The sequence below is a fragment of the Falco rusticolus genome, chromosome 11 (genome assembly GCF_015220075.1).
Source record: "Falco rusticolus isolate bFalRus1 chromosome 11, bFalRus1.pri, whole genome shotgun sequence".
NCBI classification, from domain to species: Eukaryota; Metazoa; Chordata; class Aves; order Falconiformes; family Falconidae; genus Falco; species Falco rusticolus.
Genome location: NC_051197.1, coordinates 28225131 through 28242139, shown reverse-complemented (window position 1 = coordinate 28242139; position 17009 = coordinate 28225131). Strand labels below are relative to the sequence as shown.

Sequence of the window (17009 nt, the reverse complement as noted above, 5' to 3'; positions counted from 1 at the left end):
GGTGTAATGAAAAGGAGAGAGAAAGGGAGAGGAATAAAACTAAAGGGAAATAAAGCCAAGTGATGCACAATACAATTGCTGATGCCCGGCCAGCTCCCCCCGGTTTATATACCGAGCGTGATGTTCTGTGGTATGGAATAGCCCTTTGGCTAGTGCAGGTCAGCTGGGCTGGCTCTGCTCCCTCTTGGCTTCTCGTGCCCTGTGTCTCGCTGGCAGAGCATGGGAAACTTGAACAGTCCTTGATTTACAGTAAGCACTACTTGGCAACAACTAAAACATCAGTGTGTTATCAATATTACTTTCATACTAAATCCAAAACAGCATTGTACCAGCTACTGAGAAGAAAATTAACTCTGTCCCAGCCCAGCCAAAACCAGGACACTTCCTTATTCTTCCAGACTGGTCCGCCAACCGTTCCTGGAAAAGCTGGCATGCTGGAGGTCGGACAGGCTGAAGCAGAGTGATATGGACTCTGGAGCAGCACAAACCCACTACGTTTCTGGGCTTCATCTGACACCTGCTTCCCTTGTGGGGGAAGGGGATACTTGTCCTAAGACCACGCAGAGCCCTGTTCTCCCTTCTGGAAGGTCAGTGCTAAACACCAGCTCAGGGTATACTCAGCTTTGCTGTGCATGAGAGAGACTAAAATCTGGGGATACTCTGACTCGGGAAACACCACCAGAAGCTTTCCTGTAGTGTTCTTGTCTCCTTCCAATGAACATGGTGTTGGGCTGGCATAGCAGGAACGATGGAAGGAAGGGCCAGAGGCAGGGGTGCCCTTGGGTGATGGGCTGAAGTGTAAGCCAAGTGGGACTGGTGGAAGTTATGATGAGGTCAAGGATGACTTGGGGTTGTGACAAGAAGCATGAGGTTCATATGAAGAGCATTCTGGGTCTTGGATCCTGACCAGACCTGGTGTTGGTGAGCAGGCATTAATAAATAACACGCTTTTAGCTAATGAGAAAGGTGGAAGGGGCTTTCAGTTTTCTCCCAGATGCCAGGGCCCTTGCTGAATCGAAGAGGTTGGCAAGGTGCATCTGCTGTGTCCCCTGACCATTCCATGTCTTTCAGGCCCACCTCTGGCCCCATGGGACCCTCAGGTAGGTGGGGGGTGAATCTTCCTTCCCAAGCCCTGTGTTCGTGGAGTTGTGAAAAACAGCTGGGAAGTCCCTCTCCCAGAGGTGGCCAGCTGAGTTTTTGGGAGGAACTGGCAGTGTGAGCCCTATCTGCATGAGGATGCTCCAAGGTGGGCTCCCATCCAGAGAACTGCTTCCCCTGCCTGAGAGGCTCGGGTGCAGCTGGTACACCAACGTAACTGGTGGGAAGCAAATAATGCTGGGCAGTAAGACAGCAAGGGATGGGACTGCAGCTTCATCATGGAGCTGCTCCCAGGCAGCTGCTGGAAAGGCCTTTCAGGCAAGTGCTCTAAATCAGACAGTGAAGCTCGGAGCCCTTTATGTGAATAACTTGGGCAGGGAGATCTGGCCGGCAAGATGTTGTTTGTCACCAAGTAAGGCTGAATAAATCAGGTACCGACCTCTAAATATCTCTGTTGTCATTTGGAAAACCCTTGGGTTTTAGCATTTGGGGACGCAGCAATAACTAGCGGTTAATTATCAAGTAAGAAAGAGAAAAAAAAGCGCCTAAAATGCTTCTTGCCCTTTTGTTCTTCACAGTAGACAGGTGAAAACAATATGTTCCCAGCAGTAACTTTTAATTATTTCACCACTGCACATCTCCCTTACACTACAAGTTAGAAATGTCAGTTTAATTTTCTTTTAATTGCCTCAGCTACCAGCTACCTGAGAGAAACCATTTTTACCAACTGTCTAGTCCCTGTTTTGGTCTCAGAAAACAGCTTATTGCTGTAGGAACACTCGGTGCACTTCTGCTTTGGAAAGAGGCTCTCCAGAGAGGAGAGCGAGGGTGCAAATATTTTGCCTGTAATTACCATATCCAGCATACTCTGTGTGAAAGGGTTGTGTATTGCGGTGCTCATCTGTTTGGCAGCACAGGAGGGTTGGGCTTTGATTTAGTTTTCCTCACTTAATTCCATGTGGAATTTAAACCCAGTGTGTGTTTGTTTAACCCATAGAGGTGTTGGGATTTTCACCGTCCCGTGGAACGTGTACAGCACCTTTGCACGGCTGGGGCAGGATGCTCAGCCTTGCCAGGGGGGCGGATGCCATGCCAGCCAAGCTGGGATCCTTTTTGTCCTGGAGGGAGAGTAATCAGAGATAAATAATGCACGAGTGACTGAGCTCTGCCTCTTTGCCCAGTGCTAGATCAGCCTGCTTTTTGCTGACCACCTCCTCTTTCCCCGTCAGCCATGGGCTGGGGGCTCCCTGGGGTGCAGAGGCACTTGCAGCCTGGTTTTCCTCTAACTGTGCAGCTCTCCCTCAACCACTTGTCCTTGTGATGGGAAAGTCAGGGTTCCTCTGCGCCGTGCTGGGGGATGTCACCGTCCATGCAGAAGGACTGGTGGTGCACGCACCACCAGGGCTGGCGGGTGCCGCTTGAGCATGGCCATGCAGGTGAAGGCATGGGAGCAGGCAAAAAGTTGCTTGCCAGTGTGTGTGTGGTGGTGGCAAGCGAGGTGGGAGGACTGGGTGAAGGCTGTGCTGCTGTCAGGGCACTGGTAGGGCTGCTTACCCGTGTGCAGGCAGTGGTGCTGTGCGGCGTGCCCTGGTGCGAGTAGGCTTTGCCGCAGAGCTCACAGGCATCGGGCTGTGCATCTCTTGGTGGCTCAGCAAGTTGCTGGGCTACTTGTAGGAATGCTCCTCCAGGGGGAACCTCTGCAGACCCCCTGGCACGATGGCCTCTGTGCTGGTGAGAGCTGATGCTCACCAGGTGACGTGGCTGGAGTGGCTGTCTCTGGGTGCCACGCCAGAGTTGCTGCCCAGGGTCACTGTAGTGTCCTCAGCACCACAGAGCCTGGTGGCCCTGCCATCCATCCGGGGTGTGTGCTGCTGGCACAAGGGTTCCCCGCAGCTGAGCTCACCACTCAGATGAGCTCACCAGCAGCTTCAGCTTCCTGGCCACGCCATTAGCATTGACAACGGTAAAGGTTTTATAGAAGACTTCACCTTCCTGGCACAATGGGTCCCCTGGCATATCTCCCTTGGGCCATTCCCTGGACCACTCTAGTTGCTCTCCTTGGTTTCCTCCTCATCAGCATTGCCGTATGTCAGATCCCCTTCCTCTCCTCCAGGCTGCCATGGGTGTACTCCTGGTCCAGATGTTCAGGGTGCCTGGGGCTTGCTGTGCTCCTCACCTGTGTCAAGCATGGATGCCTCTGAGGCTTCTCCACCCCCTGAGCCATTGCTGTAAGGGGACCTGGATTTTTAGCAGGAGGGGATGATGAGCATGAGGCACAGAAAGCAACCAGGCAGCTGTTTCTTAATGTGGCTGATCTTGTCTTTGGTCACATTGATTTATGCTTAGATCTGATGTCCTTTTTCCTTCTTCTAATGGCTACAATGCTTATTTGAAAGCATGGATTTTTATTTTCTGCACGATTTTCCCACTTTTTTAAATACACAATCACCAGGAAACAAAACACAGATGTTATTAATTACGGAGGCCCTGATACTCTGCCAGATTTCAGATCCGGTGGCTGTTTCTCCTGATGGCTAAGGAGATCACATGTTACAATGCCAAGCGAGCACTAGCCGCTTCCTCTGTTCTGGAGGGGCCCAGCAGAGAAAAGAGCTCCATGTTAATGCAGAATCATGCAGTATAAAAAAGTATCATCTTAGTAAAGGTCATGTGGCCACACAGAGCATTTCCAGAGAAAGAAAAACAGCAAGAGGGTGAGAAACCAAGGACGACATCATGTAGCTGTGATGGTGAAGGTGGGAAAGCTGCCCGACAGCCCACTGGGCTGGCTCGGCAGAGCAGATGTCCTGTGTGCTGCTGGCAGTGGATGTGGGCAAGCCGAGCTGCTTCCTGCCCCTAGGCATGGCAGCAGCAGTGCACCCACATTTCTACTCCCCTCTTTTATGAAGAACATTTAAAGAGAATTAAAATCAGACCCTGACTGCGAGCCAGATGCAGCCAGCAAGCACTGGGTTTGCTGTTTGTGGGATGTGCAGTGCCGAGGAGGGGAGGTTTGGCATGTGACCAGTGCATTTTCACCAGTGCTCTTTGCAGTTTTGCAAACAGGTCAGCGGGCTCTGCTCATGCGCATGGGTAAAATGGCCTGAGGAGCTTATGCTCCGTGTGGAGTCTGAAGAGCAACGTGTGTCTGTTCCCCATGCTGCTGCAGGGCTGGGGAGGTGTGGGGAGGGGGGCATCTGAGCAATCGATTCTCAGGAAGGCAAAACCAGCTGCAAACCCCAGCAGAGAAAGGGAGAAGCTCCATTCCTGTCACTGACAGGAGGTGCAGTGAATTCCTCTTTGGATGCTGATTTACTAGTATCCCCCATCAGCCTTGTTCAGAGGCTGCTGGGTAGTTCGAAGCCAGCTGGCTGAGCCTGAGCGGGCCTGCTGCTGACAGAGACAGCACTTGCGAGCACTGGGAAATGCCAGCGCTACTTTTATCTGTGTCCTTGCTCCCCAAGGGGAAAGCTATGGGGGAGTGTGTACAGGCTGTCCAGCCTGCTGCTGCAGAGAGAAGGGAGAGGACCTGCAGGAAAACCACACACACACCCCGCGAGGGCGAACCTGTTTCTCCGAAGCAGCTTTCCAGAGACCATAATCCACCCTTGGTCTGCAAGGGGCTGCCGGGGGCATTTGGAGGTCTCATTGCAGAGGGGAACAGAGCCCAGCAGCCTCTTGGCTGTGCCCTGTCTGGGGTCCCCCACCCACATTGCTTCTCATCACCCTCAGGCCTGCCTGCCTGCCTCCCCCCTGCCTCCCCCCAGCTCCAGCTGGCAGAGCCTTACCTTGATGGATGAGCATGGACGGGCAGCCAGCGGGGCAGGAGCAGCCCCCTGGGCCCCTCAGTGGGAGACAAGGGGGGCTGGTGCAGGGCATGCTGTGCAAGTATGTCGGTGTCTAGCTCACCCTTCTGTATCCAGTGGCCCAGCTGCGGAGCCTCCAGAGGTGGGGCCCTTTTCCCTCATCCCAGCCTTGCCGCCTGCATCGAAGAAAGCAGCCTAGGAAATGCAGCAGGGCTGCCCTGCCTGCCTGAGCCCTTCCCTGCTCCTCCTCCCCACCGATGATGGAGAGCACTGGCTGCCTGCTCACTTTGTGCCTCCTGCTGCACCTACCAGGAGGCTTTCGCCTGCTCCTGGCTTTTAGATGTTATTGCCACTTCTGCTGGAGAGACCCCCAGCATCAGTAGGGCTCACTGGGTGCTTTTCCTGCGTTTTCCTCCCAGGACTTCATGCCGCAACCTTCATCTCCAGTGCATTATGTTAAATCCCTGCTTTTCTTCTGCTTCAAGATGTGCTTGTCACCATCTGGTTGTTCCTTGGCCACCATGCAAGTCCCTCCCCACGAGTCCAGTGTGGGAGCTTTCTTGCTTTTCCTCCCTGCTTCTCTTACTGCCTGTCTTGCACACTCTGCTTAGCCTTCCCTTCCTCACAGCAGGGATTTCTGTCTCCTCTCTGGCATCAGAATCAAACCTTTCCCCTTGTTTTGAGCTGACTCACTTCATAGGCAGTCTCAGCACTGAGGACCCTCTGCCTACAATTTTTATTTGGGATTAGCAGAAATTAAATCCCCGAAAGTCCTGGCAACAGGTAATATTTCAACAAAACCACTACAGAGCAGCCTCCAGTCCTGCACTGCTCATCAGGGTTTTGCATGTGCAAATACAGGAATGTGATCCTGCTGTCAGGAACTGGGGGAGCATGTGGGAAGGGGTAGTTACCCCCAGGCTGCACTCAGAGCATCTTGAAGACAGTCCAGAGCACAATACCGCTCACCAGGTGGGTGTATGACTATGACAAAACCATCTCCATCCCACTGCCTGCTCCCTGGGTGCTCATTTCCTCTGGTTTTCCTCTCTTGGACAACTTGCACGCAGTAAATGAGAGCATGTGTCTTGGAGACAGATCTGGATCCAGTAACTCAAAGGAATTAACGTTGTGGCGCCCACAGGAAACCAGAGACATGCAAACCCATTTCTGAAGTCAGAGCCAACTGGGCCACGAGGTCGCTGCCGAGCGACAGCATAGGTGAGCAGCCGTGAGCAGGCCGCCTCAGCAGGGCACTGCTGCTTTCCTAGGGGCTGAAATCATTCTTGATTGTGGGGATGTGATTTTATATCACTGGCTTTTTTTATACGAACTGCCTCCCCAAACAGTATTTTCCATACGTTAGCATCACTGCTCCTGGTAGTGTGAATCCTCCTCCCAGTAGTTTTTTTTCTCCATCCCTCCTGTTGCACACCACACCATTCCAGCAAAAAGCATTCACCAGGTCTTGGCAGCATCTCTGTGAAGCAGAGGGGATTTTTCTTGGCCTGAGGAATAGTGATAGGACTTGAACCTGTAGGGAAGCTGTCACTGAATGCAAGCTGGGGATGGTTTAAAAACCAGAGGGCAAGAGAAAGTCACGGGAAGAGATCTGCAGAGGTTGGAAGCAGGTTTGGCTCATTATGGTGAGAGGAGCATCATCACTGGGGCCAGCTGAAGCCTGTTCACAAGCTGCAAAGAGAGCAGGGACCAGGGCTGGAGCTCCCTCTCTAACACAGGTTGCCAAAAATAGTGCCAGGCTGGCATGGTGCCATGGTGACCCTGGCATTGCTTGTCCCCCTCCAGCCATGCTGGGTGTTTTGGGGTATCTGGGGGGGGTCCCTCCCCATGCACGGCTCTTTCCCTGCTCGGGGCAGGCATGCTGCTATGGCCAGCCTGAAAGAAAAAGAAATACTGCAGAAGAAAAAGGTAATTTTGTTGTGTATCACTCTCCCCTTCAGACTCTTGAAATAGGGGACAAATGTTGTCAGGGAAAATACAACAAACTGTCCTCCACGCTCGGGTCTGTGAGTAACGTGTTCTGGGCTGGTTTCTCACTGCAGCAGAGCTCTGTGCTGAAGATGCAGCCAAGAAAATACCTTATGAGATGCCATATACTAAGGAAGCACAATGACATACAACTGGGTGAGAAAACAGTGATTTAAGAAGAAAAAGGTGTCACGAAATCTGTAACACGCAGGTAAGTGCGTTTTTCTTTATTTTTCTTTGTGAAGTCCTCCGTTTTTCCTTGCAGTCCCTGGACTGATCTGAGATCTGCCTGGTGTTTTCCCTGGTTACCAGTGTTAGGTTATGGGATAAACACCACGTTGGCTGCCCACAGAGGAATGGTGGGAGGAAGCCCAAATAACACCCTGTCTAAGCTGCTCCCAGGCCCATCACAGGAGCTGTCAGAGGCACAAAGGCAGATGGGAACCCAAATTACAGGCTCAGAGGGAGGGGACACCCTGGCTGGGTTCCCCTGGGGCTGTCTCAGGAGACCCCCAGCCACACGGGCCATCAGGACAAGGCGGCTGGAGCGGCTGTCCTAAGCACTTCTGGCATGGATGTCCCCGCTTTTTGGGGATGTCCGAAGCCAGCTGCTGGGGGTCTCTACCACAGCTGCACTGGGGTTGTGGCACATTCAGATGCCAGCAACTGGGGAGGCTGGGATCTGGGGGAAGCTACTGGGCAGGCTGCATGTCTCAGGCCACGTGGGCAGAAAACATAGGAAATAACACCTCAGCATTTAGCAACTGAACAGCAAATCTTGGTGCCAGACCTTCCCCTCAAAGGTGATTTTGCTCTTGGACAAGCCTGATTTCACTCATTTGCACTGTCCCTCATGGCCACGTGCACACCAGCACCAAGGTGCATGGCAAGGTGGCCTGTCCAGCAGTCAGCGTGTGTCCGGATGGTCTGTTCAGGACACTGGGGACAAGGGACACCGGCTCTCGGCTTCCCTCAAGTCTCCGAGGCTGCAGTTAGGTTGGTGATCCTGAGCTGGTTTTGACTGTGCATTTCCGCACCCTTTAGGACCTGAGAGCAAAGGGAGCTCAGACACCTCGGTTAATCTCAGCATCCTGGAGTGTGAATGTACTAATCTCTTGTGGTAACTCGCTGCAGCCCTAAAGTGGACGTGACAGATGCACTCGATAGATTTGTGCTCACTGTTGTGCTCCTGTTGATAACAGGAGACATAGCCATCCCCATGAGAAAAGCATTTAATCTTGTTTGTAGGTGGAGAAAATGCTTTAAAATTAGATTTTATTTTTTCTTTATGACTGTTTTAGTACTGATACTCCAGCCCTGTTTGATCCTTTCTTTTTTTCCATCTTCTGCCATGGCAGCTGACCTACAAAGCAAGTTCCCTCAGTCCAGAGGCTGCGTCCCACATCTTGGATAACATTTCTTTTCAAGTGTATTGCTTAGCACTTGTCTTGGATCCTACCAGGGAATTTCAAAGCAGAGCCATCAGCCTTCTGGACCTGCTGGGCTTGGCTGGTCCTCCAGCACTCTGTATTTTGGCAGGTCCCACTTCAGTGGATGCAAGTGCTGTTCAAATATAAAGTGGGAATTGATAATGAGGATTGCATCTGTTCACACTAGGGCTCTTCTCAGCCCTCACTGCTTTCCAAGTAAAGGTTTGCAGTCCCTCACATCAGCCACTTTCTACCTCTTACAACAGCAGTTGCACAAAGCCCGCTGTATACCCCGCTTTTGCCTCAGTGCTGGTAGCTGCTCCCCCCAACTTTCTGCACCAGTTAATGCAAGAAACAATATCGTATGCTGTTTCCTACAGAAGCACTGCCGCATTTGTAAACTCACATAAGAAGTCATCTAGATCCCTGCAGAGGTCAAATGATGTGATGCCTCTTGTTGATTCTCAGCCAGGCTTTGGGGATAGTCCCCACCGTCACGTAAGTAACTGGGAAAGGGAATTCATGTTCCTCCTCTGTTTTTTGCCTGCAGTAACCTCCAGCAATGTGTTACCATGTCATCTTCCATGGCCCTGTCCCTCTCGAAGGTTAGAGCAACCCTCAGCCTTAGTCTGTGTTGTGACCTATAAACCCAGGCCTGCTTGTGGACACCTCCTGTCTCAGGTGGGTAATCTCAGTTACAAACTCCACAGCCTCTTAGAAAAGATCAGATTAAAAGCATTTAACAAGTATAGCTGAAAACCCAGTTCCTTCTCTAAAGGTTAAACTTCTGAACTGCAGATAATTACTACTCTTCTCCTCCCTTTGATGGCATCTCCTATCTTAAGCTGTAGAAACAATATGTAGGTGCTTCAAAGTTTAAAATAAGTGAACATCTCTTGATGTGGCTGTGAGTTAAAAAATACCATCTTTGTGTTTCCAAATGAAGAACCCAAGGCAGAAGAGCTGGAGGTGTGTTCCCATTCAGCGGGTGAGTCACCAGCAGAGCTGAGGGCAGTGCTCCGTGCCAGGGTCTTACTTCGAAGAGCAGCAAGGCTGGTACTTGCAAAGCCAGCCTGTTGGCAGGGGACATGGGACGCTGCTCTGCTGTCCCTGTGCTGCTGGGCGATTGCATGTTCATTAGCTGCAAAGGGGTGTACCAGCCCTGTACACAGCCCTTGGGTAGGGCGGACATGGTGGTGCTTGGTGGGACTGAAGTGCGGCTGCCTTGTGCTCCTTGCTGCTGGGCTGGAGCTGCCAGCTCTGTGCTGCCCACATGGTTTGGTGTCAGTGGGGCATCTGCCAGCCGTGGCTTTGTGTGGAGATGGTGGCGTGGGTGCTGCCCCAGCGCCTGTGGCACTCCGTGCTGGAGGGGCTCTGCAGGGACAGTCCCCTGCAGGCAGGGATGGAGGAGAACCAGGCCTGGGTGGCAGAGGCAGGCTGGCATGTCCTGCCGAGCAGCAGGCAGCAGATGGCAATGTCGCCTTGCAAGAGCTGCAGGGAAGGATGCAGGCAGGCAGGGATGCAGGTAGATGTTTGCTGTGCTGACAACTTGAAGTGACCCTCTCGGCAGTGGCTGCAGCTTCTTTAGGGACCGGACAAAGTGACCCTCTCGGCAGTGGCTCCAGCTTCTTTAGCAGACGCTGGAGAGTTTCAAGCAGCACTGGATACCTGGTAGAGGTGCTCCTTGGCCCCGGGCTATCTTGGGTCCCTGCTCCCTGTGGCCACCCAGGTGGGAGAGGTGAGCGAGGGGGAAGGCAGGGACACCCTTTTCTGCCTGCTGCCCTCCCGTCCTGCCAGGGAAAGGCTGCTCTGGGGCTGCCCACACTGGACTGGTTGCAGTTGGAGTAGCCTCAAGATATGAAAAAGCCCAGGCTGGCTCTTGCCACACCCTTGCGGGGTATGATTTTGACAGCTGGGGAAACTGAGGCAGGGAGTGTGCTTGTGAATGGGTACTGGAGTCACCACGGAGCTGGTCAGCTGTTGTTTCTAGCAGTGGGGTGAAGCTGCTCCCACCGCTGAGCCTTGGTAAAGGCTTGGCGTGGCCAGGACACAAGCTTTGGCAGGGTGTCATGCCTCCTTTCCCTGACTCACCTCGTTGCCAGTGGGTATTTTTGGGGTGCAGCAGGCTGGGGGGCTCAGGTGGCCGCATCTCTTCATGCTCAGGGAGCGCTCCGTGCCCCACAGAGCCATGGTGGGGTGGAAAGCCAGGCTGTTCGCTGTTGCTGCCTGGCTTGGCCGCATCTCGGGGCCATGGGGCCATCCCAGAGCTGTACCTCAGGGGACTTTGTGCAGCCGTGCGCTCTCTATCTGATGGGAGGAGAGCCAGTGCTGGAAGCTCGCTCTTCCCCTTTTCTCTGAGAGGCTCCATCCCATCCTTTATCAGGTAGGGCTGCTGAGCTCAGGGAAATGGGAGCTGGTTTCCTGCTCGGGGCAGGCTCCTGAGGAGTGGCCATGCCATTTTGCTGACTTCCCCGAGCTAACAACATCCTAGCTACTGCATCAGCAGTACGGAAAACAGGGCTGGCATCAGCCCTGGGTGCAGTTGGGAGCTCCAGGGTGCTGCCAATGTAACATAAGCAGCCAAGGCACCTCATTGCAGGCCTGTGAAGGAGAGGCCAAAAGGTACTGGGAAGTGATTTTGAGTTGTCAAGAGGTGTACTGCGGGTCCCCTTGGCCTCCCCATTGCCTGGCTCCAGCACATGTCACCTTGGGCTGGGACCAAGCTATTCACCAGGGAGTGAGGCACTGAACTGCACTTACTGGGGCCATCCTGTGCTCCCCAAGCAGGAGTGCTTCAAATTGGCACAGGGCCATGCCGGTGCTAGAAAACAAATTAATTTATTCCAGTTGAACACTCCTGATTCAGCACTTTTCCTGCCAGCACTTTACAGCGGGTGTGAGGTAACAAGAAGATACTGTGCACAGAGGGGTGACGGTCATCCTGGCCAGGTATCTTCTGATTAGGTGCAATACAGAGATACTGACTGTGCACTCTCGGCACGCTGGGGCCAGAGGTGGGGTTCGGCAAAAGGTTGTGTGGGTCAGGGAAACAGGGATGGATCCTCATGGTGCCCCTGTCACCCACCCTCAGCTTATCCCTGGCTCTGTGCTAAAGAATGTGAGTGCCTTGGAAGGTGCTGGTTTTGGGATTCTTCTTAAAAAAAATTAAGGCTTTATGCCAGAAGGCATCAGGTCTGTGTGGCCTGAGCCTAATTTCTTCTTCTGAGAGAATTTGTGTGGCTCTGTTTTCTTTTTACATTTACCTAAAGCGTGGCATTTGTGTCATCCGTTAAACAGCAGCCAGGCTCTGCTGCAGCAGCAGCTGTGTTTTGAGGGCAGGAGAAGTGTTCTGGGCTGATACATCCACAAAACATTGCAAACGGTGCTTATGAGAGAGCGATCAGACTGAGTGAGAGGTCCCAAGAGAGGCACTGAGGTTTTTGAGCTGGGCTCTGCATTAATGCTATGTGTGGTTTCATGTATTCCTCGCCTCTGAAATTATGCTTTGGTTTATAGGAGAGACTTGACGTTTCACATTAGCCCTTTGCTGAGACACTTGTCTCAGCTGGAGGAGCACCAATTGACTGAGGCACAATGCGAAGGCGCAGAGGTCTCCTCTGTCCAAGAGGATGGTAAGTGTGATGTGTAACAAGCGGGGACCGATGGCAGAGAGGGAGTGTGGGAACCCAGAGAAGGGGACTGGCAGTGCTAGAAAAGCTGTGGCTAGAAATGAGGAAACCCTCCCTGCCTTGGAATCAAGTACCGTACTGAGCCAGATCCTTCTCCACTTGTTTTGTGTCCTGATCACCTAGAAGTCCTGGAAAAATTAATGGAGAGGGGAAAACAATCAAAACTTGAATGCATTGCATGTTAGTGGTGACCTTCCCCTGTGGTGGAGATAAGGAATATGCAGCCTTTGCAGTTAGGGGAAGGAGCCGATTTCAGTCCAGGACCAGGAGATGACTATCTAGCTGGACATTGCTTGTGCCACGTAAACCTGCTGGGGGTCAGATTGCTGCCAGTGTTATAAACCTCTGTCATTCTCCAGATGCCAATAGGCCTTTATCTCTTAAAGTGAATCTTATTAACTAGGAGTGGACTTTGCTGCCTGTATTGTGGCCTTTAAGCCTCACTTGAGGTTCTTCACCCTCAAATGAATTGGAGAGGGTTTGACAGGGTGGAGGAAAAGAAAAACAAAGTAGTTTCCTCAAGTGTGAGCTTCTCTGAGCTGTGGGTGTCCTGCCAGCCCCATGGCTGGGCACTGCTTCAGGACCAACTCCAGGTTTGCTCCAGTGCAATGGTCAGGATCCAGGGTGGTCTGGGGGCTGTGCCAAGCTCTTGGCTTCCTCTGTGCTGGAGCAGCCCAGGTCCGTCACACATGCAGGGTCTCAGTAGGGCTCTACCAACTCCAACCAAGCCAGCTGGGATGCTCTCTCTGTTTAGAGCAGGAAGCTGCCCTCACTCTGCAGTTCCCCTGGCTGGTGCAGAAGAACTCAGCAGAGACACTCACCCACCTAACACTCCTCACAACCACTAAGTCCACGGGTAGCAGGCTTGCAGCTAACAATGCTAGGCTACAGCTAACCTCACCTACAGTCCTGCAAGCAGGAACGTCACAAAGGACCTCTTAGGGTCTTAGACTAATTAATGTCTATCTTTGTGTTCCCAGGAAGGCTTCTGTAGCAAGAGCAGTAATTCACTGAGGTCCTGGCGTGGGCGATAGCTCCATTTCACACCTGGTTCCTGTTAAGGTTATTCTGCTCCCCAGGACAGTTTGAACCACCACCCTGTCCTCCCAGTGTGGCTGCTTCCCTCCACTATTTCAAGATAAAGCAGCACATTTGTCTTGGGAAAGGGAGCCTCTGGTCAAGGGGAAAGGGAACATTATCTTGTCCCTGGTGCTGGCTCCTTGTCCCTTAACACTTCACCTGTCTTGCCAGGCTGTCCCCTTCCCCATTGCATAGGGAAGGAAAGCATTGCTCAAGCTTGGTGGGTGGGACTGCAGAGGGTAGTGAAGATGTCCTGGTTTCTTTAGGTAGCTATAACCTGCAGGTGTGGAGTTCGCTGTTGGGACCACTTGGGCCTCTTCTACCAACTTGGCTTCTCAAACAGCTGCTCCAAGAGCTGTGATGAATGGCAGTTTGTCAGCAGAGAGAAATGTACTGCCTGCCTTGCTAGCAAAGAGCTAGCAGGGAGGCTGGAGGCTGGGCTGCCTGTCCAGAGGTTTGCAAAGCTGCTGAGCCCTTCATGCTGCTGCTTCCTGCATCTCCCACATCGGCAGAGGGCACTGCATGTCCACACTTGATCCACCTGGGAAGGGAGGGAAGGTCCTCTCCACCCCTCAGGCTCCAGGGTCAGAGGCATGGACCAGCAGCATTTGTGCTCTGACCACCAGGCCTCCCCCCCAGCTCCCTGCTAAAGGGCCCCGAGCTGCAGGGCCACCCCCCTGATGGAAAGATTGGGTCTGATGAGGGAAATCAGGAGGCACTCGGTGAAATGATGAGCAAATTTAGATCAAACGGCAGGAAATCCGCTCTCTGGCAGTGCAGAAAAGCCGCGCTATGGAAAGCTGTGGTCCGGCAGGAGGTCATCCAAGACAAACAGGGAGCTGCCTTCTGGGGTGGACTGGCTGACTGGCAGGATGGGTGAGAGCCGGAGATCTGGGCAGGCAAAGCCATAAAAAAGCAGTTTGGCTTTGTGTTCTGCTGTGGTCACTGCAGGCGGTCGAGGAGGAGCTCCCACCCTGCCCACGGGCTGCAGGATGGGGGTACCCCCAGCCCACGCAGGGAGCAGAAGGAGCCTTTCCCACCATAGCCTGAGGCAGTCTGATGGTTGGGTTTTTTTCATTAGAACAAGGCATTTATCACCCTGAGTGGCATCAGCCTGCTCCTACCTGGGTTTGGTGCAAGTTGTGTCCTCCTTGGTGAGGCAGGCAGGGGGCCAGCATTTGGAGGCAGGCTTTGGGCTCTTCCAGTGGGTATTTGTGTGCAGACATAGGGATAAATGTCCTGAAGGGGATGTTTCCATGGTGCCCATGGTAGTAGCTGCTTGCTGGAGTGAACAGGACAGGTACTACCTCTTGCATTGCTGTAGCACTGCAGGTTTCAATGCAATAGTGACTTCAAGTGGAGTTCCTGGCTGAAGAGGCAGCAGTAAAGTTCAAATGGACTTTCTTGGATGGTATGTCCTGCTGTCTGTCATGGAGCAGGAAGGGAGAGCAATTGGATTGTGGAGTGTTGCCTCTCTGATTTCTTCAGTGGTTGAAATCTGTGTTTGTCTTGAGAGCTCTTGCCCTTGGATAGTGATTTGGCAGCGCTTGGATGACCACCCTGTAAACCCCACCTGCCTGGCTAGTTTCTGCAGGGTAGAAGTTACAGCCGAAGCAGTGGTGAACCTCAACAGGAGAGCAGGCTTGTGTATCTCCAGGCGGCACCTGCAGTTCGAGCAAGCCCAAAGGCTTCACTCAAATGTAAGCTGATGCATTTCTAGCCAGTAGAGGTGATTGCTCCCTAGAAACCTGCCTTGGAGTTCATTTGTTCACCGAAACCTTTATCAAGAGAGTGAAGGTGATTTTCCAGACTTGTTGATGTCCTCGGGAGATAGCTTGCATGCAGACTTTCCAAGACACTGCAATCTCAGCTATTGCCCTTTGACAGCAGCAAAGATAAAGACACATGAACCTCCTGCTCAAGGAAGCTCCCCCCTCCTCTTGCACCACTTCCTTGAGATCAGCAAGCAGCCTGCTGCCTCACAGCCTGAGACTCTGTCCCCAGAAGAAGCAGCTGGGGTTTTACACACAGTCATAATTGCCCATGAAAGTACTCTCTGACTTGTTTCTCCTCACTTACTTGGAACAAAGGTTTCTGTGGAGGTGTCTGAGCTCTGCACAAGTGTGAGAAAGCATCAGGGTGGAGCTGGCTGATCTGCTCTGACTCTGCAAGCAAGAGGGGTGGATGGCACCTTGTTTAGGCTACCTAAACAAGTATCTGTTGCTCAGAAGAGAGGAGAAGGCTGAGCTAAAACCATGTTCCCTGACTCGATAGTGCCTGAAACAACAGTGTGTTTATGTAGGACTATAAAGAAGCCAGGAAACACCGCCAGCCGAGCCACGAATGTCCTGGTGAACCTCCTGGAGCCCGGGCATGGTCTCAGCTTGCTCCCTCTGGCAAGCATCAGACCCAAAAGGGAGAGGTCTGTAAGTGGGACGAACTAGGGAGCTCAAGGCTGCACAGACCTGACACGAGAAGGGCCTGTGGCAGTGCCAGTCAGCAAAGATGGAAGGGGAGGTGAGCTCCAGTGAGCGCTGGACCATGTCCATCCTGCAGGCTCTCCATCCTCATAGAATCGTTTAGGTTGGAAAAGATTTTTAAGATCATAGAATGCAACTGTTAACCTAGCACTGCCAAGTCCACCTCTAAACCTTATCCCTAAATGCCACATCCACACGTCTTTTAAATACCTCCAAGGATGGTGACTCGAGCACTTCCCTGGGCAGCCTGTTCCAGTGCTTGACAACCCTTTCAGTGAAAATATTTTTTCCTAATATTCAATCTAAACCTCCCCCGGTGTAATGTGGGCCATTTCCTCTTACCCTATGGCTTGTTACCTGGGAGAAGAGACCGACCCCCACCTGGCTACACCCTCCTGTCAGGCAGCTGTAGGGAGCGATAAGGTCCCCCCTGAGCCCCCTCCTCTCCAGGCTGAACCCCCCCCCCCCAGCCTGGTGCCCCGGCCCCTTCCCGAGCCCCTGCCCGGCTCTGGACACGCTCCAGCCCCTCAATGTCCCTCTTGTCGTGAGGGGCCCGACACTGACCCCAGGGTTCGAGGTGCCGCCTCCCCAGTGCCGAGTGCGGGGGGCCGGTCACAGACCCGCTCCTGCTGGCCACGCTGTTTCTGGTACAAGCCAGGATGCTGTTGGCCTTCTTGGCCACCTGGGCACACTGCTGGCTCACGTTCAGCTGGTGGTCGCCCAGCACCCCCAGCCCCTTTCCCCCCAGGCAGTTTCCCAGCCCCTCTGCCCCCAGCCCGTAGCGCTGCGTGGGGCTGGTGTGACCCACCTGCAGGACCCGGCACTGAGCCCTGTTGAACCTCATCCAGCTGGCCTGGGCCCATCGATTCAGCCTCTCCGGGTCCCTCTGCAGAGCCTCCTGCCCTCAAGCAGATCAACACTTCTGCCCAGCTTGGCGTTGTCTGCGAAGTGACGGAGGGTGCACTCGATCCCCTCATCCAGATTGTTGTTAAAGACATTAAACAGAACTGGCCGCAAGGCTGAGCCCTGGGGAACACCAGGTGTGACCGGCTGCCAACTGGATTTAACTCACCACCACGCTTTGGGCCTGCCCATCCACAGGTCACCCCCCACAGTTCATTCTGGGAGAGGGAGCTGGGCTTGCCATCTTGCCATTGAGATGCAGTTTCAGAGGCTTTCCTCAGATGAAGTTCTGTGAAGAGTCCTGGATGTTGGTCTTAGAGTCTTTGGACTGATGAATGCAGATGAGACCTCTGCTCACCGCAAGCAACCTGCTGAAATAGGTGCTTCCAGAAGCCAGTTGTGCTTTGTCTTGGAAACAGGTTGGGTTTACGTTACTTTGTGTCCACTGGTCCCCTAAGGAGACTGCCTTGGGGACCTTCCCTCTCAACTGTCAGGAATCTTCCACAGATTTCCAGCACAAATATATCTGTGGCT

The 17009-nt window shown here is 53.0% G+C and overlaps 1 long non-coding RNA gene across 2 annotated transcripts in view; it reads left to right on the top strand.

The window, feature by feature from the left end:
* Positions 1 to 60: 60 nt before the first annotated feature.
* Positions 61 to 17009, top strand: part of LOC119155429 — a 36712-nt gene continuing 19763 nt past the window's right edge. For both annotated transcript variants that reach the window (XR_005106725.1, XR_005106724.1), the window contains exons 1-4: positions 61 to 587; positions 6968 to 7104; positions 8874 to 9004; positions 11840 to 11955. This is a non-coding gene — a long non-coding RNA (uncharacterized LOC119155429). The remainder of the gene's footprint in view (positions 588 to 6967; positions 7105 to 8873; positions 9005 to 11839; positions 11956 to 17009) is intronic.